Here is a 24,604-nt window from a genome sequence, read left to right on the forward strand (position 1 = left end):
GGGACCCTGTTCTGTTTTGGAATTCAGTTCCTGTGTAGCCAAGTTTACATTCCGTGTATTAGTGATATCTTATGATGTTTCTTTTTCTGTGTGACTTATTTCAGTTAGAATCATCGTACCTGAATCCACTCATTATGCTGCTACGGGCCTGGTGACAGAGATTTCATTGCTGAGTGATACTGCATTGTACGTAAGTTCCACAAGTTCTTTATCCATTTTTCACTTTCTGTGATGTTGAACTTGTAAGGTAAGCGAGGTTCTTGTAAACAGAGGCGTCCCAAACTTTGGGGTGGCTGTGTCTTTTTGATTTTAATTTCCCTAAACTATAGGACCATAAGTGGAAGTGCCCTAGGCTCTGTTGCTTTGTTTTTTAGATGTTTCAGAAAACACCATACACTTCTCCCGAGTGTCTGTTGGCAATTTACATCCCGCCCATCAGCATAACTAGGCTCCCAGTTCTCCATGGCCTGTCCTGCCTTTCTGGATTTTACACTTTTTTCAGATGGCCCTTTTGACCGGGGGGAAGTGAGACTTCATTGTAGTGCAGATTTCCTTTGCAAGCTTGCTTGGTTGGCCAAAAAGGGCGTATGCGTTTTTTCCCGAATATATTCAGGAAAAAACGCATACGCCCTTTTTGGCCAAGTGCATCATTGTGGACGTTCTGCCTCTTTTCCTATGCTTTCAATGCAATTCCAGTCTACCTCCTGAAATCGGTTTCCTGCAATTCTGCCCCGCTTTCAAGTCCTCTTGGCAGCCTTACTTCGGTATATTTTTGGACGATAGCTGTCATTTATAACTCTGCAGGTTTGTGAATTACAGTGCCCCTGAGCTCCTTTCTTCAACTCGCTTTCTTGTGAGCTGGCCGCAACACCGCAGGATGGCTTCAGGCCCTAATCTGGTTCCGGCACGGCACGCTGAGCCTTTGGTTAATTCCTCTTCCTGGTGGGAAATGAGAGTTAAATTTGCCCGTCCAGACACCTCCAGCTAGTCTCTCATTGGTTCTCGCTATTCTTGTTCATCTTCCGCAGAAATTACAAGCTGGGCCAAACAGGAGGTTAAAGGGACTGACTCTCCAAGTCGGGAGAGTGTTAGTAAAGCGTCTGGAATGTTGCACCCGAGTACCAGGGTACGAAAACTGAGACATATTTGAACACGTCTCCCGATCACATGGTTGATCATACTCTAGGTTCCACATGCATGTTTTAGCTGAAGGAAGAATACCTTAAACCTGGGTAGTTGAAACCCGTGGAATGGGTACCATGCAATATGACTTCAAAGGGTCTTCATTTGCTCACCGAACCTCTCCAATCCTATCACTGCTGCGTTTATGCCCCTGTACACATGCTTGATTCTCTTTCGGAGACATAGCAATCCATAGGTTTTAAGATACTTACTAGTCAGGTACATTCTTAGGCGTTTAATATGCGGTGTTGAGTCCATTTCGTTGAGCAAGGAGTAGCTCTTGTCTATTCCATATTTGGCTTAAGGAACTTTATCTGTGCTCATTTCAATCTCTGGTTTTATGCAGCACCCCAACTCACCTTTCCCCTTAAGCAAGCATAAGTTGGTTTTCTAAATTTGAGACCCTGTTCTGTTTTGGAATTCAGTTCCTGTGTAGCCAAGTTTACATTCCGTGTATTAGTGATATCTTATGATGTTTCTTTTTCTGTGTGACTTATTTCAGTTAGAATCATCGTACCTGAATCCACTCATTATGCTGCTACGGGCCTGGTGACATAGATTTCATTGCTGAGTGATACTGCATTGTACGTAAGTTCCACAAGTTCTTTATCCATTTTTCACTTTCTGTGATGTTGAACTTGTACGGTAAACGAGGTTCTTGTAAACAGAGGCGTCCCAAACTTTGGGGTGGCTGTGTCTTTTTGATTTTAATTTCCCTAAGCTATAGGACCATAAGTGGAAGTGCCCTAGGCTCTGTTGATGTGTTTTTTAGATGTTTCAGGAAACACCATACACTTCTCCCGAGTGTCTGTTGGCAATTTACATCCCGCCCATCAGCATAACAAGGCTCCCAGTTCTCCATTGCCTGTCCTGCCTTTCTGGATTTTACACTTTTTTCAGATGGCCCTTTTGACCGGGGGGAAGTGACACTTCATTGTAGTGCAGATTTCCTTTGCAAGCTTGCTTGGTTGGCCAAAAAGGGCGTATGCGTTTTTTCCTGAATATATTCAGGAAAAAACGCATACGCCCTTTTTGGCCAAGTGCATCATTGTGGACGTTCTGCCTCTTTTCCTATGCTTTCAATGCAATTCCAGTCTACCTCCTGAAATTGGTTTCCTGCAATTCTGCCCCGCTTTCAAGTCCTCTTGGCAGCCTTACTTCAGTATATTTTTGGACGATAGCTGTAATTTATAACTCTGCAGGTTTGTGAATTACAGTGCCCCTGAGCTCCTTTCTTCAACTCGCTTTCTTGTGAGCTGGCCGCAACACCACAGGATGGCTTCAGGCCGTAATCTGGTTCCGGCACGGCACGCTGAGCCTTTGGTTAATTCCTCTTCCTGGTGGGAAATGAGAGTTAAATTTGCCCGTTCAGACACGTCCAGCTAGTCTCTCATTGGTTCTCCCTATTCCTGTTCATCTTCCGCAGTAATTGCAAACTGGGCCAAACAGGAGGTTAAAGGCACTGACTCTCCAAGTCGGGAGAGTGTTAGTAAAGCTTCTGGAATGTTGCACCCGAGTACCAGGGTACGAAAACTGAGACATATTTGAACACGTCTCCCAATCACATGGTTGATCATACTTTAGGTTCCACATGCATGTTTTAGCTGAAGGAAGAATACCTTAAACCTGGGTAGTTGAAACCCGTGGAATGGGTACCATAAAATATGACTTCAAAGGGTCTTCATTTGCTCACCGAACCTCTCCAATCCTATCACTGCTGCGTTTATGCCCCTGTACACATGCTTGATTCTCTTTCGGAGTCATAGCAATCCATAGGTTTTAAGATACTTACTAGTCAGGTACATTCTTAGGCGTTTAATATGCGGTGTTGAGTCCATTTCGTTGAGCAAGGAGTAGCTCTTGTCTATTCCATATTTGGCTTAAGGAACTTTATCTGTGCTCATTTCAATCTCTGGTTTTATGCAGCACCCCAACTCACCTTTCCCCTTAAGCAAGCATAAGTTGGTTTTCTAAATTTGAGACCCTGTTCTGTTCTGTAATTCAGTTCCTGTGTAGTCAAGTTTACATTCCGTGTATTACTGATATCTTATGATGTTTCTTTTTCTGTGTGACTTATTTCAGTTAGAATCATCATACCTGAATCCACTCATTGTGTTGCTAAGGGCCTGATGACATAGATTTCATTGCTGAGTGATATTCCTTTGTAAGTAATACCACAACTTCTTTATCCATTTTTCACTTTCTGCGATGTTGAACTTGTACTGTAAATGAGGTTCTTGTAAACAGAGGCGTCCCAAACTTTGGGGTGGCTGTGTCTTTTTGATTTTAATTTCTCTAAGCTATAGGACCATAAGTGGAAGTGCCCTAGGCTCTGTTGCTGTGTTTGTTAGATGTTTCAGGAAACACCAAACACTTCTCCCGAGTGTCTGTTGGCAATTTACATCCCGCCCATCAGCATAACAAGGCTCCCAGTTCTCCATGGCCTGTCCTGCCTTTCTGGATTTTACACTTTTTTCAGATGGCCCTTTTGACCGGGGGGAAGTGAGACTTCATTGTAGTGCAGATTTCCTTTGCAAGCTTGCTTGGTTGGCCAAAAAGGGCGTATGCGTTTTTTTCTGAATATATTCAGGAAAAAACGCATACGCCCTTTTTGGCCAAGTGCATCATTGTGGACGTTCTGCCTCTTTTCCTATGCTTTCAATGCAATTCCAGTCTACCTCCTGAAATCGGTTTCCTGCAATTCTGCCCCGCTTTCAAGTCCTCTTGGCAGCCTTACTTCAGTATATTTTTGGACGATAGCTGTCATTTATAACTCTGCAGGTTTGTGAATTACAGTGCCCCTGAGCTCCTTTCTTCAACTCGCTTTCTTGTGAGCTGGCCGCAACACCGCAGGATGGCTTCAGGCCCTAATCTGGTTCCGGCACGGCACGCTGAGCCTTTGGTTAATTCCTCTTCCTGGTGGGAAATGAGAGTTAAATTTGCCCGTCCAGACACCTCCAGCTAATCTCTCATTGGTTCTCGCTATTCCTGTTCATCTTCCGCAGAAATTGCAAACTGGGCCAAACAGGAGGTTAAAGGGACTGACTCTCCAAGTCGGGAGAGTGTTAGTAAAGCGTCTGGAATGTTGCACCCGAGTACCAGGGTACGAAAACTGAGACATATTTGAACACGTCTCCCGATCACATGGTTGATCATACTCTAGGTTCCACATGCATGTTTTAGCTGAAGGAAGAATACCTTAAACCTGGGTAGTTGAAACCCGTGGAATGGGTACCATGCAATATGACTTCAAAGGGTCTTCATTTGCTCACCGAACCTCTCCAATCCTATCACTGCTGCGTTTATGCCCCTGTACACATGCTTGATTCTCTTTCGGAGACATAGCAATCCATAGGTTTTAAGATACTTACTAGTCAGGTACATTCTTAGGCGTTTAATATGCGGTGTTGAGTCCATTTCGTTGAGCAAGGAGTAGCTCTTGTCTATTCCATATTTGGCTTAAGGAACTTTATCTGTGCTCATTTCAATCTCTGGTTTTATGCAGCACCCCAACTCACCTTTCCCCTTAAGCAAGCATAAGTTGGTTTTCTAAATTTGAGACCCTGTTCTGTTTTGGAATTCAGTTCCTGTGTAGCCAAGTTTACATTCCGTGTATTAGTGATATCTTATGATGTTTCTTTTTCTGTGTGACTTATTTCAGTTAGAATCATCGTACCTGAATCCACTCATTATGCTGCTACGGGCCTGGTGACATAGATTTCATTGCTGAGTGATACTGCATTGTACGTAAGTTCCACAAGTTCTTTATCCATTTTTCACTTTCTGTGATGTTGAACTTGTACGGTAAACGAGGTTCTTGTAAACAGAGGCGTCCCAAACTTTGGGGTGGCTGTGTCTTTTTGATTTTAATTTCCCTAAGCTATAGGACCATAAGTGGAAGTGCCCTAGGCTCTGTTGCTGTGTTTTTTAGATGTTTCAGGAAACACCATACACTTCTCCCGAGTGTCTGTTGGCAATTTACATCCCGCCCATCAGCATAACAAGGCTCCCAGTTCTCCATTGCCTGTCCTGCCTTTCTGGATTTTACACTTTTTTCAGATGGCCGTTTTGACCGGGGGGAAGTGACACTTCATTGTAGTGCAGATTTCCTTTGCAAGCTTGCTTGGTTGGCCAAAAAGGGCGTATGCGTTTTTTCCTGAATATATTCAGGAAAAAACGCATACGCCCTTTTTGGCCAAGTGCATCATTGTGGACGTTCTGCCTCTTTTCCTATGCTTTCAATGCAATTCCAGTCTACCTCCTGAAATTGGTTTCCTGCAATTCTGCCCCGCTTTCAAGTCCTCTTGGCAGCCTTACTTCAGTATATTTTTGGACGATAGCTGTAATTTATAACTCTGCAGGTTTGTGAATTACAGTGCCCCTGAGCTCCTTTCTTCAACTCGCTTTCTTGTGAGCTGGCCGCAACACCGCAGGATGGCTTCAGGCCGTAATCTGGTTCCGGCACGGCACGCTGAGCCTTTGGTTAATTCCTCTTCCTGGTGGGAAATGAGAGTTAAATTTGCCCGTTCAGACACGTCCAGCTAGTCTCTCATTGGTTCTCCCTATTCCTGTTCATCTTCCGCAGTAATTGCAAACTGGGCCAAACAGGAGGTTAAAGGCACTGACTCTCCAAGTCGGGAGAGTGTTAGTAAAGCTTCTGGAATGTTGCACCCGAGTACCAGGGTACGAAAACTGAGACATATTTGAACACGTCTCCCAATCACATGGTTGATCATACTTTAGGTTCCACATGCATGTTTTAGCTGAAGGAAGAATACCTTAAACCTGGGTAGTTGAAACCCGTGGAATGGGTACCATAAAATATGACTTCAAAGGGTCTTCATTTGCTCACCGAACCTCTCCAATCCTATCACTGCTGCGTTTATGCCCCTGTACACATGCTTGATTCTCTTTCGGAGTCATAGCAATCCATAGGTTTTAAGATACTTACTAGTCAGGTACATTCTTAGGCGTTTAATATGCGGTGTTGAGTCCATTTCGTTGAGCAAGGAGTAGCTCTTGTCTATTCCATATTTGGCTTAAGGAACTTTATCTGTGCTCATTTCAATCTCTGGTTTTATGCAGCACCCCAACTCACCTTTCCCCTTAAGCAAGCATAAGTTGGTTTTCTAAATTTGAGACCCTGTTCTGTTCTGTAATTCAGTTCCTGTGTAGTCAAGTTTACATTCCGTGTATTACTGATATCTTATGATGTTTCTTTTTCTGTGTGACTTATTTCAGTTAGAATCATCATACCTGAATCCACTCATTGTGTTGCTAAGGGCCTGATGACATAGATTTCATTGCTGAGTGATATTCCTTTGTAAGTAATACCACAACTTCTTTATCCATTTTTCACTTTCTGCGATGTTGAACTTGTACTGTAAATGAGGTTCTTGTAAACAGAGGCGTCCCAAACTTTGGGGTGGCTGTGTCTTTTTGATTTTAATTTCTCTAAGCTATAGGACCATAAGTGGAAGTGCCCTAGGCTCTGTTGCTGTGTTTGTTAGATGTTTCAGGAAACACCAAACACTTCTCCCGAGTGTCTGTTGGCAATTTACATCCCGCCCATCAGCATAACAAGGCTCCCAGTTCTCCATGGCCTGTCCTGCCTTTCTGGATTTTACACTTTTTTCAGATGGCCCTTTTGACCGGGGGGAAGTGAGACTTCATTGTAGTGCAGATTTCCTTTGCAAGCTTGCTTGGTTGGCCAAAAAGGGCGTATTCGTTTTTTCCTGAATATATTCAGGAAAAAACGCATACGCCCTTTTTGGCCAAGTGCATCATTGTGGACGTTCTGCCTCTTTTCCTATGCTTTCAATGCAATTCCAGTCTACCTCCTGAAATCGGTTTCCTGCAATTCTGCCCCGCTTTCAAGTCCTCTTGGCAGCCTTACTTCAGTATATTTTTGGACGATAGCTGTCATTTATAACTCTGCAGGTTTGTGAATTACAGTGCCCCTGAGCTCCTTTCTTCAACTCGCTTTCTTGTGAGCTGGCCGCAACACCGCAGGATGGCTTCAGGCCCTAATCTGGTTCCGGCACGGCACGCTGAGCCTTTGGTTAATTCCTCTTCCTGGTGGGAAATGAGAGTTAAATTTGCCCGTCCAGACACCTCCAGCTAATCTCTCATTGGTTCTCGCTATTCCTGTTCATCTTCCGCAGAAATTGCAAACTGGGCCAAACAGGAGGTTAAAGGGACTGACTCTCCAAGTCGGGAGAGTGTTAGTAAAGCGTCTGGAATGTTGCACCCGAGTACCAGGGTACGAAAACTGAGACATATTTGAACACGTCTCCCGATCACATGGTTGATCATACTCTAGGTTCCACATGCATGTTTTAGCTGAAGGAAGAATACATTAAACCTGGGTAGTTGAAACACGTGGAATGGGTACCATGCAATATGACTTCAAAGGGTCTTCATTTGCTCACCGAACCTCTCTAATCCTATCACTGCTGCGTTTATGCCCCTGTACACATGCTTGATTCTCTTTTGGAGACATAGCAATCCATAGGTTTTAAGATACTTACTAGTCAGGTACATTCTTAGGCGTTTAATATGGGGTGTTGAGTCCATTTTGTTGAGCAAGGAGTAGCTCTTGTCTATTCCATATTTGGCTTAAGGAACTTTATCTGTGCTCATTTCAATCTCTGGTTTTATGCAGCACCCCAACTCACCTTTCCCCTTAAGCAAGCATAAGTTGGTTTTCTAAATTTGGGACCCTGTTCTGTTTTGGAATTCAGTTCCTGTGTAGCCAAGTTTACATTCCGTGTATTAGTGATATCTTATGATGTTTCTTTTTCTGTGTGACTTATTTCAGTTAGAATCATCGTACCTGAATCCACTCATTATGCTGCTACGGGCCTGGTGACAGAGATTTCATTGCTGAGTGATACTGCATTGTACGTAAGTTCCACAAGTTCTTTATCCATTTTTCACTTTCTGTGATGTTGAACTTGTAAGGTAAGCGAGGTTCTTGTAAACAGAGGCGTCCCAAACTTTGGGGTGGCTGTGTCTTTTTGATTTTAATTTCCCTAAACTATAGGACCATAAGTGGAAGTGCCCTAGGCTCTGTTGCTTTGTTTTTTAGATGTTTCAGAAAACACCATACACTTCTCCCGAGTGTCTGTTGGCAATTTACATCCCGCCCATCAGCATAACAAGGCTCCCAGTTCTCCATGGCCTGTCCTGCCTTTCTGGATTTTACACTTTTTTCAGATGGCCCTTTTGACCGGGGGGAAGTGAGACTTCATTGTAGTGCAGATTTCCTTTGCAAGCTTGCTTGGTTGGCCAAAAAGGGCGTATGCGTTTTTTCCCGAATATATTCAGGAAAAAACGCATACGCCCTTTTTGGCCAAGTGCATCATTGTGGACGTTCTGCCTCTTTTCCTATGCTTTCAATGCAATTCCAGTCTACCTCCTGAAATCGGTTTCCTGCAATTCTGCCCCGCTTTCAAGTCCTCTTGGCAGCCTTACTTCGGTATATTTTTGGACGATAGCTGTCATTTATAACTCTGCAGGTTTGTGAATTACAGTGCCCCTGAGCTCCTTTCTTCAACTCGCTTTCTTGTGAGCTGGCCGCAACACCGCAGGATGGCTTCAGGCCCTAATCTGGTTCCGGCACGGCACGCTGAGCCTTTGGTTAATTCCTCTTCCTGGTGGGAAATGAGAGTTAAATTTGCCCGTCCAGACACCTCCAGCTAGTCTCTCATTGGTTCTCGCTATTCTTGTTCATCTTCCGCAGAAATTACAAGCTGGGCCAAACAGGAGGTTAAAGGGACTGACTCTCCAAGTCGGGAGAGTGTTAGTAAAGCGTCTGGAATGTTGCACCCGAGTACCAGGGTACGAAAACTGAGACATATTTGAACACGTCTCCCGATCACATGGTTGATCATACTCTAGGTTCCACATGCATGTTTTAGCTGAAGGAAGAATACCTTAAACCTGGGTAGTTGAAACCCGTGGAATGGGTACCATGCAATATGACTTCAAAGGGTCTTCATTTGCTCACCGAACCTCTCCAATCCTATCACTGCTGCGTTTATGCCCCTGTACACATGCTTGATTCTCTTTCGGAGACATAGCAATCCATAGGTTTTAAGATACTTACTAGTCAGGTACATTCTTAGGCATTTAATATGCGGTGTTGAGTCCATTTCGTTGAGCAAGGAGTAGCTCTTGTCTATTCCATATTTGGCTTAAGGAACTTTATCTGTGCTCATTTCAATCTCTGGTTTTATGCAGCACCCCAACTCACCTTTCCCCTTAAGCAAGCATAAGTTGGTTTTCTAAATTTGAGACCCTGTTCTGTTTTGGAATTCAGTTCCTGTGTAGCCAAGTTTACATTCCGTGTATTAGTGATATCTTATGATGTTTCTTTTTCTGTGTGACTTATTTCAGTTAGAATCATCGTACCTGAATCCACTCATTATGCTGCTACGGGCCTGGTGACATAGATTTCATTGCTGAGTGATACTGCATTGTACGTAAGTTCCACAAGTTCTTTATCCATTTTTCACTTTCTGTGATGTTGAACTTGTACGGTAAACGAGGTTCTTGTAAACAGAGGCGTCCCAAACTTTGGGGTGGCTGTGTCTTTTTGATTTTAATTTCCCTAAGCTATAGGACCATAAGTGGAAGTGCCCTAGGCTCTGTTGCTGTGTTTTTTAGATGTTTCAGGAAACACCATACACTTCTCCCGAGTGTCTGTTGGCAATTTACATCCCGCCCATCAGCATAACAAGGCTCCCAGTTCTCCATTGCCTGTCCTGCCTTTCTGGATTTTACACTTTTTTCAGATGGCCCTTTTGACCGGGGGGAAGTGACACTTCATTGTAGTGCAGATTTCCTTTGCAAGCTTGCTTGGTTGGCCAAAAAGGGCGTATGCGTTTTTTCCTGAATATATTCAGGAAAAAACGCATACGCCCTTTTTGGCCAAGTGCATCATTGTGGACGTTCTGCCTCTTTTCCTATGCTTTCAATGCAATTCCAGTCTACCTCCTGAAATTGGTTTCCTGCAATTCTGCCCCGCTTTCAAGTCCTCTTGGCAGCCTTACTTCAGTATATTTTTGGACGATAGCTGTAATTTATAACTCTGCAGGTTTGTGAATTACAGTGCCCCTGAGCTCCTTTCTTCAACTCGCTTTCTTGTGAGCTGGCCGCAACACCGCAGGATGGCTTCAGGCCGTAATCTGGTTCCGGCACGGCACGCTGAGCCTTTGGTTAATTCCTCTTCCTGGTGGGAAATGAGAGTTAAATTTGCCCGTTCAGACACGTCCAGCTAGTCTCTCATTGGTTCTCCCTATTCCTGTTCATCTTCCGCAGTAATTGCAAACTGGGCCAAACAGGAGGTTAAAGGCACTGACTCTCCAAGTCGGGAGAGTGTTAGTAAAGCTTCTGGAATGTTGCACCCGAGTACCAGGGTACGAAAACTGAGACATATTTGAACACGTCTCCCAATCACATGGTTGATCATACTTTAGGTTCCACATGCATGTTTTAGCTGAAGGAAGAATACCTTAAACCTGGGTAGTTGAAACCCGTGGAATGGGTACCATGCAATATGACTTCAAAGGGTCTTCATTTGCTCACCGAACCTCTCCAATCCTATCACTGCTGCGTTTATGCCCCTGTACACATGCTTGATTCTCTTTCGGAGACATAGCAATCCATAGGTTTTAAGATACTTACTAGTCAGGTACATTCTTAGGCGTTTAATATGCGGTGTTGAGTCCATTTCGTTGAGCAAGGAGTAGCTCTTGTCTATTCCATATTTGGCTTAAGGAACTTTATCTGTGCTCATTTCAATCTCTGGTTTTATGCAGCACCCCAACTCACCTTTCCCCTTAAGCAAGCATAAGTTGGTTTTCTAAATTTGAGACCCTGTTCTGTTCTGTAATTCAGTTCCTGTGTAGTCAAGTTTACATTCCGTGTATTACTGATATCTTATGATGTTTCTTTTTCTGTGTGACTTATTTCAGTTAGAATCATCATACCTGAATCCACTCATTGTGTTGCTAAGGGCCTGATGACATAGATTTCATTGCTGAGTGATATTCCTTTGTAAGTAATACCACAACTTCTTTATCCATTTTTCACTTTCTGCGATGTTGAACTTGTACTGTAAATGAGGTTCTTGTAAACAGAGGCGTCCCAAACTTTGGGGTGGCTGTGTCTTTTTGATTTTAATTTCTCTAAGCTATAGGACCATAAGTGGAAGTGCCCTAGGCTCTGTTGCTGTGTTTGTTAGATGTTTCAGGAAACACCAAACACTTCTCCCGAGTGTCTGTTGGCAATTTACATCCCGCCCATCAGCATAACAAGGCTCCCAGTTCTCCATGGCCTGTCCTGCCTTTCTGGATTTTACACTTTTTTCAGATGGCCCTTTTGACCGGGGGGAAGTGAGACTTCATTGTAGTGCAGATTTCCTTTGCAAGCTTGCTTGGTTGGCCAAAAAGGGCGTATGCGTTTTTTCCTGAATATATTCAGGAAAAAACGCATACGCCCTTTTTGGCCAAGTGCATCATTGTGGACGTTCTGCCTCTTTTCCTATGCTTTCAATGCAATTCCAGTCTACCTCCTGAAATCGGTTTCCTGCAATTCTGCCCCGCTTTCAAGTCCTCTTGGCAGCCTTACTTCAGTATATTTTTGGACGATAGCTGTCATTTATAACTCTGCAGGTTTGTGAATTACAGTGCCCCTGAGCTCCTTTCTTCAACTCGCTTTCTTGTGAGCTGGCCGCAACACCGCAGGATGGCTTCAGGCCCTAATCTGGTTCCGGCACGGCACGCTGAGCCTTTGGTTAATTCCTCTTCCTGGTGGGAAATGAGAGTTAAATTTGCCCGTTCAGACACGTCCAGCTAGTCTCTCATTGGTTCTCCCTATTCCTGTTCATCTTCCGCAGTAATTGCAAACTGGGCCAAACAGGAGGTTAAAGGCACTGACTCTCCAAGTCGGGAGAGTGTTAGTAAAGCTTCTGGAATGTTGCACCCGAGTACCAGGGTACGAAAACTGAGACATATTTGAACACGTCTCCCAATCACATTGTTGATCATACTTTAGGTTCCACATGCATGTTTTAGCTGAAGGAAGAATACCTTAAACCTGGGTAGTTGAAACCCGTGGAATGGGTACCATAAAATATGACTTCAAAGGGTCTTCATTTGCTCACCGAACCTCTCCAATCCTATCACTGCTGCGTTTATGCCCCTGTACACATGCTTGATTCTCTTTCGGAGACATAGCAATCCATAGGTTTTAAGATACTTACTAGTCAGGTACATTCTTAGGCGTTTAATATGCGGTGTTGAGTCCATTTCGTTGAGCAAGGAGTAGCTCTTGTCTATTCCATATTTGGCTTAAGGAACTTTATCTGTGCTCATTTCAATCTCTGGTTTTATGCAGCACCCCAACTCACCTTTCCCCTTAAGCAAGCATAAGTTGGTTTTCTAAATTTGAGACCCTGTTCTGTTCTGTAATTCAGTTCCTGTGTAGTCAAGTTTACATTCCGTGTATTACTGATATCTTATGATGTTTCTTTTTCTGTGTGACTTATTTCAGTTAGAATCATCATACCTGAATCCACTCATTGTGTTGCTAAGGGCCTGATGACATAGATTTCATTGCTGAGTGATATTCCTTTGTAAGTAATACCACAACTTCTTTATCCATTTTTCACTTTCTGCGATGTTGAACTTGTACTGTAAATGAGGTTCTTGTAAACAGAGGCGTCCCAAACTTTGGGGTGGCTGTGTCTTTTTGATTTTAATTTCTCTAAGCTATAGGACCATAAGTGGAAGTGCCCTAGGCTCTGTTGCTGTGTTTGTTAGATGTTTCAGGAAACACCAAACACTTCTCCCGAGTGTCTGTTGGCAATTTACATCCCGCCCATCAGCATAACAAGGCTCCCAGTTCTCCATGGCCTGTCCTGCCTTTCTGGATTTTACACTTTTTTCAGATGGCCCTTTTGACCGGGGGGAAGTGAGACTTCATTGTAGTGCAGATTTCCTTTGCAAGCTTGCTTGGTTGGCCAAAAAGGGCGTATGCGTTTTTTCCTGAATATATTCAGGAAAAAACGCATACGCCCTTTTTGGCCAAGTGCATCATTGTGGACGTTCTGCCTCTTTTCCTATGCTTTCAATGCAATTCCAGTCTACCTCCTGAAATCGGTTTCCTGCAATTCTGCCCCGCTTTCAAGTCCTCTTGGCAGCCTTACTTCAGTATATTTTTGGACGATAGCTGTCATTTATAACTCTGCAGGTTTGTGAATTACAGTGCCCCTGAGCTCCTTTCTTCAACTCGCTTTCTTGTGAGCTGGCCGCAACACCGCAGGATGGCTTCAGGCCCTAATCTGGTTCCGGCACGGCACGCTGAGCCTTTGGTTAATTCCTCTTCCTGGTGGGAAATGAGAGTTAAATTTTCCCGTCCAGACACCTCCAGCTAGTCTCTCATTGGTTCTCGCTATTCCTGTTCATCTTCCGCAGAAATTGCAAACTGGGCCAAACAGGAGGTTAAAGGGACTGACTCTCCAAGTCGGGAGAGTGTTAGTAAAGCGTCTGGAATGTTGCACCCGAGTACCAGGGTACGAAAACTGAGACATATTTGAACACGTCTCCCGATCACATGGTTGATCATACTCTAGGTTCCACATGCATGTTTTAGCTGAAGGAAGAATACATTAAACCTGGGTAGTTGAAACACGTGGAATGGGTACCATGCAATATGACTTCAAAGGGTCTTCATTTGCTCACCGAACCTCTCTAATCCTATCACTGCTGCGTTTATGCCCCTGTACACATGCTTGATTCTCTTTTGGAGACATAGCAATCCATAGGTTTTAAGATACTTACTAGTCAGGTACATTCTTAGGCGTTTAATATGGGGTGTTGAGTCCATTTTGTTGAGCAAGGAGTAGCTCTTGTCTATTCCATATTTGGCTTAAGGAACTTTATCTGTGCTCATTTCAATCTCTGGTTTTATGCAGCACCCCAACTCACCTTTCCCCTTAAGCAAGCATAAGTTGGTTTTCTAAATTTGGGACCCTGTTCTGTTTTGGAATTCAGTTCCTGTGTAGCCAAGTTTACATTCCGTGTATTAGTGATATCTTATGATGTTTCTTTTTCTGTGTGACTTATTTCAGTTAGAATCATCGTACCTGAATCCACTCATTATGCTGCTACGGGCCTGGTGACAGAGATTTCATTGCTGAGTGATACTGCATTGTACGTAAGTTCCACAAGTTCTTTATCCATTTTTCACTTTCTGTGATGTTGAACTTGTAAGGTAAGCGAGGTTCTTGTAAACAGAGGCATCCCAAACTTTGGGGTGGCTGTGTCTTTTTGATTTTAATTTCCCTAAACTATAGGACCATAAGTGGAAGTGCCCTAGGCTCTGTTGCTTTGTTTTTTAGATGTTTCAGAAAACACCATACACTTCTCCCGAGTGTCTGTTGGCAATTTACATCCCGCCCATCAGCATAACAAGGCTCCCAGTTCTCCATGGCCTGTCCTGCCTTTCTGGATTTTACACTTTTTTCAGATGGCCTTTTGACTGGGGGGAAGTGAGACTTCATTGTAGTGCAGATTTCCTTTGCAAGCTTGCTTGGTTGGCCAAAAAGGGCGTATGCGTTTTTTCCCGAATATATTCAGGAAAAAACGCATATGCCCTTTTTGGCCAAGTGCATCATTGTGGACGTTCTGCCTCTTTTCCTATGCTTTCAATGCAATTCCAGTCTACCTCCTGAAATCGGTTTCCTGCAATTCTGCCCCGCTTTCAAGTCCTCTTGGCAGCCTTACTTCGGTATATTTTTGGACGATAGCTGTCATTTATAACTCTGCAGGTTTGTGAATTACAGTGCCCCTGAGCTCCTTTCTTCAACTCGCTTTCTTGTGAGCTGGCCGCAACACCGCAGGATGGCTTCAGACCCTAATCTGGTTCCGGCACGGCACGCTGAGCCTTTGGTTAATTCCTCTTCCTGGTGGGAAATGAGAGTTAAATTTTCCCGTCCAGACACCTCCAGCTAGTCTCTCATTGGTTCTCGCTATTCTTGTTCATCTTCCGCAGAAATTACAAGCTGGGCCAAACAGGAGGTTAAAGGGACTGACTCTCCAAGTCGGGAGAGTGTTAGTAAAGCGTCTGGAATGTTGCACCCGAGTACCAGGGTACGAAAACTGAGACATATTTGAACACGTCTCCCGATCACATGGTTGATCATACTCTAGGTTCCACATGCATGTTTTAGCTGAAGGAAGAATACCTTAAACCTGGGTAGTTGAAACCCGTGGAATGGGTACCATGCAATATGACTTCAAAGGGTCTTCATTTGCTCACCGAACCTCTCCAATCCTATCACTGCTGCGTTTATGCCCCTGTACACATGCTTGATTCTCTTTCGGAGACATAGCAATCCATAGGTTTTAAGATACTTACTAGTCAGGTACATTCTTAGGCGTTTAATATGCGGTGTTGAGTCCATTTCGTTGAGCAAGGAGTAGCTCTTGTCTATTCCATATTTGGCTTAAGGAACTTTATCTGTGCTCATTTCAATCTCTGGTTTTATGCAGCACCCCAACTCACCTTTCCCCTTAAGCAAGCATAAGTTGGTTTTCTAAATTTGAGACCCTGTTCTGTTTTGGAATTCAGTTCCTGTGTAGCCAAGTTTACATTCCGTGTATTAGTGATATCTTATGATGTTTCTTTTTCTGTGTGACTTATTTCAGTTAGAATCATCGTACCTGAATCCACTCATTATGCTGCTACGGGCCTGGTGACATAGATTTCATTGCTGAGTGATACTGCATTGTACGTAAGTTCCACAAGTTCTTTATCCATTTTTCACTTTCTGTGATGTTGAACTTGTACGGTAAACGAGGTTCTTGTAAACAGAGGCGTCCCAAACTTTGGGGTGGCTGTGTCTTTTTGATTTTAATTTCTCTAAGCTATAGGACCATAAGTGGAAGTGCCCTAGGCTCTGTTGCTGTGTTTTTTAGATGTTTCAGGAAACACCATACACTTCTCCCGAGTGTCTGTTGGCAATTTACATCCCGCCCATCAGCATAACAAGGCTCCCAGTTCTCCATTGCCTGTCCTGCCTTTCTGGATTTTACACTTTTTTCAGATGGCCCTTTTGACCGGGGGGAAGTGACACTTCATTGTAGTGCAGATTTCCTTTGCAAGCTTGCTTGGTTGGCCAAAAAGGGCGTATGCGTTTTTTCCTGAATATATTCAGGAAAAAACGCATACGCCCTTTTTGGCCAAGTGCATCATTGTGGACGTTCTGCCTCTTTTCCTATGCTTTCAATGCAATTCCAGTCTACCTCCTGAAATTGGTTTCCTGCAATTCTGCCCCGCTTTCAAGTCCTCTTGGCAGCCTTACTTCAGTATATTTTTGGACGATAGCTGTAATTTATAACTCTGCAGGTTTGTGAATTACAGTGCCCCTGAGCTCCTTTCTTCAACTCGCTTTCTTGTGAGCTGGCCGCAACACCGCAGGATGGCTTCAGGCCGTAATCTGGTTCCGGCACGGCACGCTGAGCCTTTGGTTAATTCCTCTTCCTGGTGGGAAATGAGAGTTAAATTTGCCCGTTCAGACACGTCCAGCTAGTCTCTCATTGGTTCTCCCTATTCCTGTTCATCTTCCGCAGTAATTGCAAACTGGGCCAAACAGGAGGTTAAAGGCACTGACTCTCCAAGTCGGGAGAGTGTTAGTAAAGCTTCTGGAATGTTGCACCCGAGTACCAGGGTACGAAAACTGAGACATATTTGAACACGTCTCCCAATCACATGGTTGATCATACTTTAGGTTCCACATGCATGTTTTAGCTGAAGGAAGAATACCTTAAACCTGGGTAGTTGAAACCCGTGGAATGGGTACCATAAAATATGACTTCAAAGGGTCTTCATTTGCTCACCGAACCTCTCCAATCCTATCACTGCTGCGTTTATGCCCCTGTACACATGCTTGATTCTCTTTCGGAGACATAGCAATCCATAGGTTTTAAGATACTTACTAGTCAGGTACATTCTTAGGCGTTTAATATGGGGTGTTGAGTCCATTTTGTTGAGCAAGGAGTAGCTCTTGTCTATTCCATATTTGGCTTAAGGAACTTTATCTGTGCTCATTTCAATCTCTGGTTTTATGCAGCACCCCAACTCACCTTTCCCCTTAAGCAAGCATAAGTTGGTTTTCTAAATTTGAGACCCTGTTCTGTTCTGTAATTCAGTTCCTGTGTAGTCAAGTTTACATTCCGTGTATTAGTGATATCTTATGATGTTTCTTTTTCTGTGTGACTTATTTCAGTTAGAATCATCATACCTGAATCCACTCATTGTGTTGCTAAGGGCCTGATGACATAGATTTCATTGCTGAGTGATATTCCTTTGTAAGTAATACCACAACTTCTTTATCCATTTTTCACTTTCTGCGATGTTGAACTTGTACTGTAAATGAGGTTCTTGTAAACAGAGGCGTCCCAAACTTTGGGGTGGCTGTGTCTTTTTGATTTTAATTTCTCTAAGCTATAGGACCATAAGTGGAAGTGCCCTAGGCTCTGTTGCTGTGTTTGTTAGATGTTTCAGGAAACACCAAACACTTCTCCCGAGTGTCTGTTGGCAATTTACATCCCGCCCATCAGCATAACAAGGCTCCCAGTTCTCCATGGCCTGTCCTGCCTTTCTGGATTTTACACTTTTTTCAGATGGCCCTTTTGACCGGGGGGAAGTGAGACTTCATTGTAGTGCAGATTTCCTTTGCAAGCTTGCTTGGTTGGCCAAAAAGGGCGTATGCGTTTTTTCCTGAATATATTCAGGAAAAAACGCATACGCCCTTTTTGGCCAAGTGCATCATTGTGGACGTTCTGCCTCTTTTCCTATGCTTTCAATGCAATTCCAGTCTACCTCCTGAAATCGGTTTCCTGCAATTCTGCCCCGCTTTCAAGTCCTCTTGGCAGCCTTACTTCAGTATATTTTTGGACGATAGCTGTAATTTATAACTCTGCAGGTTTGTGAATTACAGTGCCCCTGAGCTCCTTTCTTCAACTCGCTTTCTTGTGAGCTGGCCGCAACACCGCAGGATGGCTTCAGGCCGTAATCTGGTTCCGGCACGGCACGCTGAGCCTTTGGTTAATTCCTCTTCCTGGTGGGAAATGAGAGTTAAATTTGCCCGTTCAGACACGTCCAGCTAGTCTCTCATTGGTTCTCCCTATTCCTGTTCATCTTCCGCAGTAATTGCAAACTGGGCCAAACAGGAGGTTAAAGGCACTGACTCTCCAAGTCGGGAGAGTGTTAGTAAAGCTTCTGGAATGTTGCACCCGAGTACCAGGGTACGAAAACTGAGACATATTTGAACACGTCTCCCAATCACATGGTTGATCATACTTTAGGTTCCACATGCATGTTTTAGCTGAAGGAAGAATACCTTAAACCTGGGTAGTTGAAACCCGTGGAATGGGTACCATAAAATATGACTTCAAAGGGTCTTCATTTGCTCACCGAACCTCTCCAATCCTATCACTGCTGCGTTTATGCCCCTGTACACATGCTTGATTCTCTTTCGGAGACATAGCAATCCATAGGTTTTAAGATACTTACTAGTCAGGTACATTCTTAGGCGTTTAATATGCGGTGTTGAGTCCATTTCGTTGAGCAAGGAGTAGCTCTTGTCTATTCCATATTTGGCTTAAGGAACTTTATCTGTGCTCATTTCAATCTCTGGTTTTATGCAGCACCCCAACTCACCTTTCCCCTTAAGCAAGCATAAGTTGGTTTTCTAAATTTGAGACCCTGTTCTGTTCTGTAATTCAGTTCCTGTGTAGTCAAGTTTACATTCCGTGTATTACTGATATCTTATGATGTTTCTTTTTCTGTGTGACTTATTTCAGTTAGAATCATCATACCTGAATCCACTCATTGTGTTGCTAAGGGCCTGATGACATAGATTTCATTGCTGAGTGATATTCCTTTGTAAGTAATACCACAACTTCTTTATCCATTTTTCACTTTCTGCGATGTTGAACTTGTACTGTAAATGAGGTTCTTGTAAACAGAGGCGTCCCAAACTTTGGGGTGGCTGTGTCTTTTTGATTTTAATTTCTCTAAGCTATAGGACCATAAGTGGAAGTGCCCTAGGCTCTGTTGCTGTGTTTGTTAGATGTTTCAGGAAACACCAAACACTTCTCCCGAGTGTCTGTTGGCAATTTACATCCCGCCCATCAGCATAACAAGGCTCCCAGTTCTCCATGGCCTGTCCTGCCTTTCTGGATTTTACACTTTTTTCAGATGGCCCTTTTGACCGGGGGGAAGTGAGACTTCATTGTAGTGCAGATTTCCTTTGCAAGCTTGCTTGGTTGGCCAAAAAGGGCGTATGCGTTTTTTCCTGAATATATTCAGGAAAAAACGCATACGCCCTTTTTGGCCAAGTGCATCATTGTGGACGTTCTGCCTCTTTTCCTATGCTTTCAATGCAATTCCAGTCTACCTCCTGAAATCGGTTTCCTGCAATTCTGCCCCGCTTTCAAGTCCTCTTGGCAGCCTTACTTCAGTATATTTTTGGACGATAGCTGTCATTTATAACTCTGCAGGTTTGTGAATTACAGTGCCCCTGAGCTCCTTTCTTCAACTCGCTTTCTTGTGAGCTGGCCGCAACACCGCAGGATGGCTTCAGGCCCTAATCTGGTTCCGGCACGGCACGCTGAGCCTTTGGTTAATTCCTCTTCCTGGTGGGAAATGAGAGTTAAATTTGCCCGTCCAGACACCTCCAGCTAATCTCTCATTGGTTCTCGCTATTCCTGTTCATCTTCCGCAGAAATTGCAAACTGGGCCAAACAGGAGGTTAAAGGGACTGACTCTCCAAGTCGGGAGAGTGTTAGTAAAGCGTCTGGAATGTTGCACCCGAGTACCAGGGTACGAAAACTGAGACATATTTGAACACGTCTCCCGATCACATGGTTGATCATACTCTAGGTTCCACATGCATGTTTTTGCTGAAGGAAGAATACATTAAACCTGGGTAGTTGAAACACGTGGAATGGGTACCATGCAATATGACTTCAAAGGGTCTTCATTTGCTCACCGAACCTCTCTAATCCTATCACTGCTGCGTTTATGTCCCTGTACACATGCTTGATTCTCTTTTGGAGACATAGCAATCCATAGGTTTTAAGATACTTACTAGTCAGGTACATTCTTAGGCGTTTAATATGGGGTGTTGAGTCCATTTTGTTGAGCAAGGAGTAGCTCTTGTCTATTCCATATTTGGCTTAAGGAACTTTATCTGTGCTCATTTCAATCTCTGGTTTTATGCAGCACCCCAACTCACCTTTCCCCTTAAGCAAGCATAAGTTGGTTTTCTAAATTTGGGACCCTGTTCTGTTTTGGAATTCAGTTCCTGTGTAGCCAAGTTTACATTCCGTGTATTAGTGATATCTTATGATGTTTCTTTTTCTGTGTGACTTATTTCAGTTAGAATCATCGTACCTGAATCCACTCATTATGCTGCTACGGGCCTGGTGACAGAGATTTCATTGCTGAGTGATACTGCATTGTACGTAAGTTCCACAAGTTCTTTATCCATTTTTCACTTTCTGTGATGTTGAACTTGTAAGGTAAGCGAGGTTCTTGTAAACAGAGGCGTCCCAAACTTTGGGGTGGCTGTGTCTTTTTGATTTTAATTTCCCTAAACTATAGGACCATAAGTGGAAGTGCCCTAGGCTCTGTTGCTTTGTTTTTTAGATGTTTCAGAAAACACCATACACTTCTCCCGAGTGTCTGTTGGCAATTTACATCCCGCCCATCAGCATAACAAGGCTCCCAGTTCTCCATGGCCTGTCCTGCCTTTCTGGATTTTACACTTTTTTCAGATGGCCCTTTTGACCGGGGGGAAGTGAGACTTCATTGTAGTGCAGATTTCCTTTGCAAGCTTGCTTGGTTGGCCAAAAAGGGCGTATGCGTTTTTTCCCGAATATATTCAGGAAAAAACGCATACGCCCTTTTTGGCCAAGTGCATCATTGTGGACGTTCTGCCTCTTTTCCTATGCTTTCAATGCAATTCCAGTCTACCTCCTGAAATCGGTTTCCTGCAATTCTGCCCCGCTTTCAAGTCCTCTTGGCAGCCTTACTTCGGTATATTTTTGGACGATAGCTGTCATTTATAACTCTGCAGGTTTGTGAATTACAGTGCCCCTGAGCTCCTTTCTTCAACTCGCTTTCTTGTGAGCTGGCCGCAACACCGCAGGATGGCTTCAGGCCCTAATCTGGTTCCGGCACGGCACGCTGAGCCTTTGGTTAATTCCTCTTCCTGGTGGGAAATGAGAGTTAAATTTGCCCGTCCAGACACCTCCAGCTAGTCTCTCATTGGTTCTCGCTATTCTTGTTCATCTTCCGCAGAAATTACAAGCTGGGCCAAACAGGAGGTTAAAGGGACTGACTCTCCAAGTCGGGAGAGTGTTAGTAAAGCGTCTGGAATGTTGCACCCGAGTACCAGGGTACGAAAACTGAGACATATTTGAACACGTCTCCCGATCACATGGTTGATCATACTCTAGGTTCCACATGCATGTTTTAGCTGAAGGAAGAATACCTTAAACCTGGGTAGTTGAAACCCGTGGAATGGGTACCATGCAATATGACTTCAAAGGGTCTTCATTTGCTCACCGAACCTCTCCAATCCTATCACTGCTGCGTTTATGCCCCTGTACACATGCTTGATTCTCTTTCGGAGACATAGCAATCCATAGGTTTTAAGATACTTACTAGTCAGGTACATTCTTAGGCATTTAATATGCGGTGTTGAGTCCATTTCGTTGAGCAAGGAGTAGCTCTTGTCTATTCCATATTTGGCTTAAGGAACTTTATCTGTGCTCATTTCAATCTCTGGTTTTATGCAGCACCCCAACTCACCTTTCCCCTTAAGCAAGCATAAGTTGGTTTTCTAAATTTGAGACCCTGTTCTGTTTTGGAATTCAGTTCCTGTGTAGCCAAGTTTACATTCCGTGTATTAGTGATATCTTATGATGTTTCTTTTTCTGTGTGACTTATTTCAGTTAGAATCATCGTACCTGAATCCACTCATTATGCTGCTACGGGCCTGGTGACATAGATTTCATTGCTGAGTGATACTGCATTGTACGTAAGTTCCACAAGTTCTTTATCCATTTTTCACTTTCTGTGATGTTGAACTTGTACGGTAAACGAGGTTCTTGTAAACAGAGGCGTCCCAAACTTTGGGGTGGCTGTGTCTTTTTGATTTTAATTTCCCTAAGCTATAGGACCATAAGTGGAAGTGCCCTAGGCTCTGTTGCTGTGTTTTTTAGATGTTTCAGGAAACACCATACACTTCTCCCGAGTGTCTGTTGGCAATTTACATCCCGCCCATCAGCATAACAAGGCTCCCAGTTCTCCATTGCCTGTCCTGCCTTTCTGGATTTTACACTTTTTTCAGATGGCCCTTTTGACCGGGGGGAAGTGACACTTCATTGTAGTGCAGATTTCCTTTGCAAGCTTGCTTGGTTGGCCAAAAAGGGCGTATGCGTTTTTTCCTGAATATATTCAGGAAAAAACGCATACGCCCTTTTTGGCCAAGTGCATCATTGTGGACGTTCTGCCTCTTTTCCTATGCTTTCAATGCAATTCCAGTCTACCTCCTGAAATTGGTTTCCTGCAATTCTGCCCCGCTTTCAAGTCCTCTTGGCAGCCTTACTTCAGTATATTTTTGGACGATAGCTGTAATTTATAACTCTGCAGGTTTGTGAATTACAGTGCCCCTGAGCTCCTTTCTTCAACTCGCTTTCTTGTGAGCTGGCCGCAACACCGCAGGATGGCTTCAGGCCGTAATCTGGTTCCGGCACGGCACGCTGAGCCTTTGGTTAATTCCTCTTCCTGGTGGGAAATGAGAGTTAAATTTGCCCGTTCAGACACGTCCAGCTAGTCTCTCATTGGTTCTCCCTATTCCTGTTCATCTTCCGCAGTAATTGCAAACTGGGCCAAACAGGAGGTTAAAGGCACTGACTCTCCAAGTCGGGAGAGTGTTAGTAAAGCTTCTGGAATGTTGCACCCGAGTACCAGGGTACGAAAACTGAGACATATTTGAACACGTCTCCCAATCACATGGTTGATCATACTTTAGGTTCCACATGCATGTTTTAGCTGAAGGAAGAATACCTTAAACCTGGGTAGTTGAAACCCGTGGAATGGGTACCATGCAATATGACTTCAAAGGGTCTTCATTTGCTCACCGAACCTCTCCAATCCTATCACTGCTGCGTTTATGCCCCTGTACACATGCTTGATTCTCTTTCGGAGACATAGCAATCCATAGGTTTTAAGATACTTACTAGTCAGGTACATTCTTAGGCGTTTAATATGCGGTGTTGAGTCCATTTCGTTGAGCAAGGAGTAGCTCTTGTCTATTCCATATTTGGCTTAAGGAACTTTATCTGTGCTCATTTCAATCTCTGGTTTTATGCAGCACCCCAACTCACCTTTCCCCTTAAGCAAGCATAAGTTGGTTTTCTAAATTTGAGACCCTGTTCTGTTCTGTAATTCAGTTCCTGTGTAGTCAAGTTTACATTCCGTGTATTACTGATATCTTATGATGTTTCTTTTTCTGTGTGACTTATTTCAGTTAGAATCATCATACCTGAATCCACTCATTGTGTTGCTAAGGGCCTGATGACATAGATTTCATTGCTGAGTGATATTCCTTTGTAAGTAATACCACAACTTCTTTATCCATTTTTCACTTTCTGCGATGTTGAACTTGTACTGTAAATGAGGTTCTTGTAAACAGAGGCGTCCCAAACTTTGGGGTGGCTGTGTCTTTTTGATTTTAATTTCTCTAAGCTATAGGACCATAAGTGGAAGTGCCCTAGGCTCTGTTGCTGTGTTTGTTAGATGTTTCAGGAAACACCAAACACTTCTCCCGAGTGTCTGTTGGCAATTTACATCCCGCCCATCAGCATAACAAGGCTCCCAGTTCTCCATGGCCTGTCCTGCCTTTCTGGATTTTACACTTTTTTCAGATGGCCCTTTTGACCGGGGGGAAGTGAGACTTCATTGTAGTGCAGATTTCCTTTGCAAGCTTGCTTGGTTGGCCAAAAAGGGCGTATGCGTTTTTTCCTGAATATATTCAGGAAAAAACGCATACGCCCTTTTTGGCCAAGTGCATCATTGTGGACGTTCTGCCTCTTTTCCTATGCTTTCAATGCAATTCCAGTCTACCTCCTGAAATCGGTTTCCTGCAATTCTGCCCCGCTTTCAAGTCCTCTTGGCAGCCTTACTTCAGTATATTTTTGGACGATAGCTGTCATTTATAACTCTGCAGGTTTGTGAATTACAGTGCCCCTGAGCTCCTTTCTTCAACTCGCTTTCTTGTGAGCTGGCCGCAACACCGCAGGATGGCTTCAGGCCCTAATCTGGTTCCGGCACGGCA

This window comes from Pseudorca crassidens, chromosome 6 (genome assembly GCF_039906515.1).
Source record: "Pseudorca crassidens isolate mPseCra1 chromosome 6, mPseCra1.hap1, whole genome shotgun sequence".
NCBI lineage: Eukaryota > Metazoa > Chordata > Mammalia > Artiodactyla > Delphinidae > Pseudorca > Pseudorca crassidens.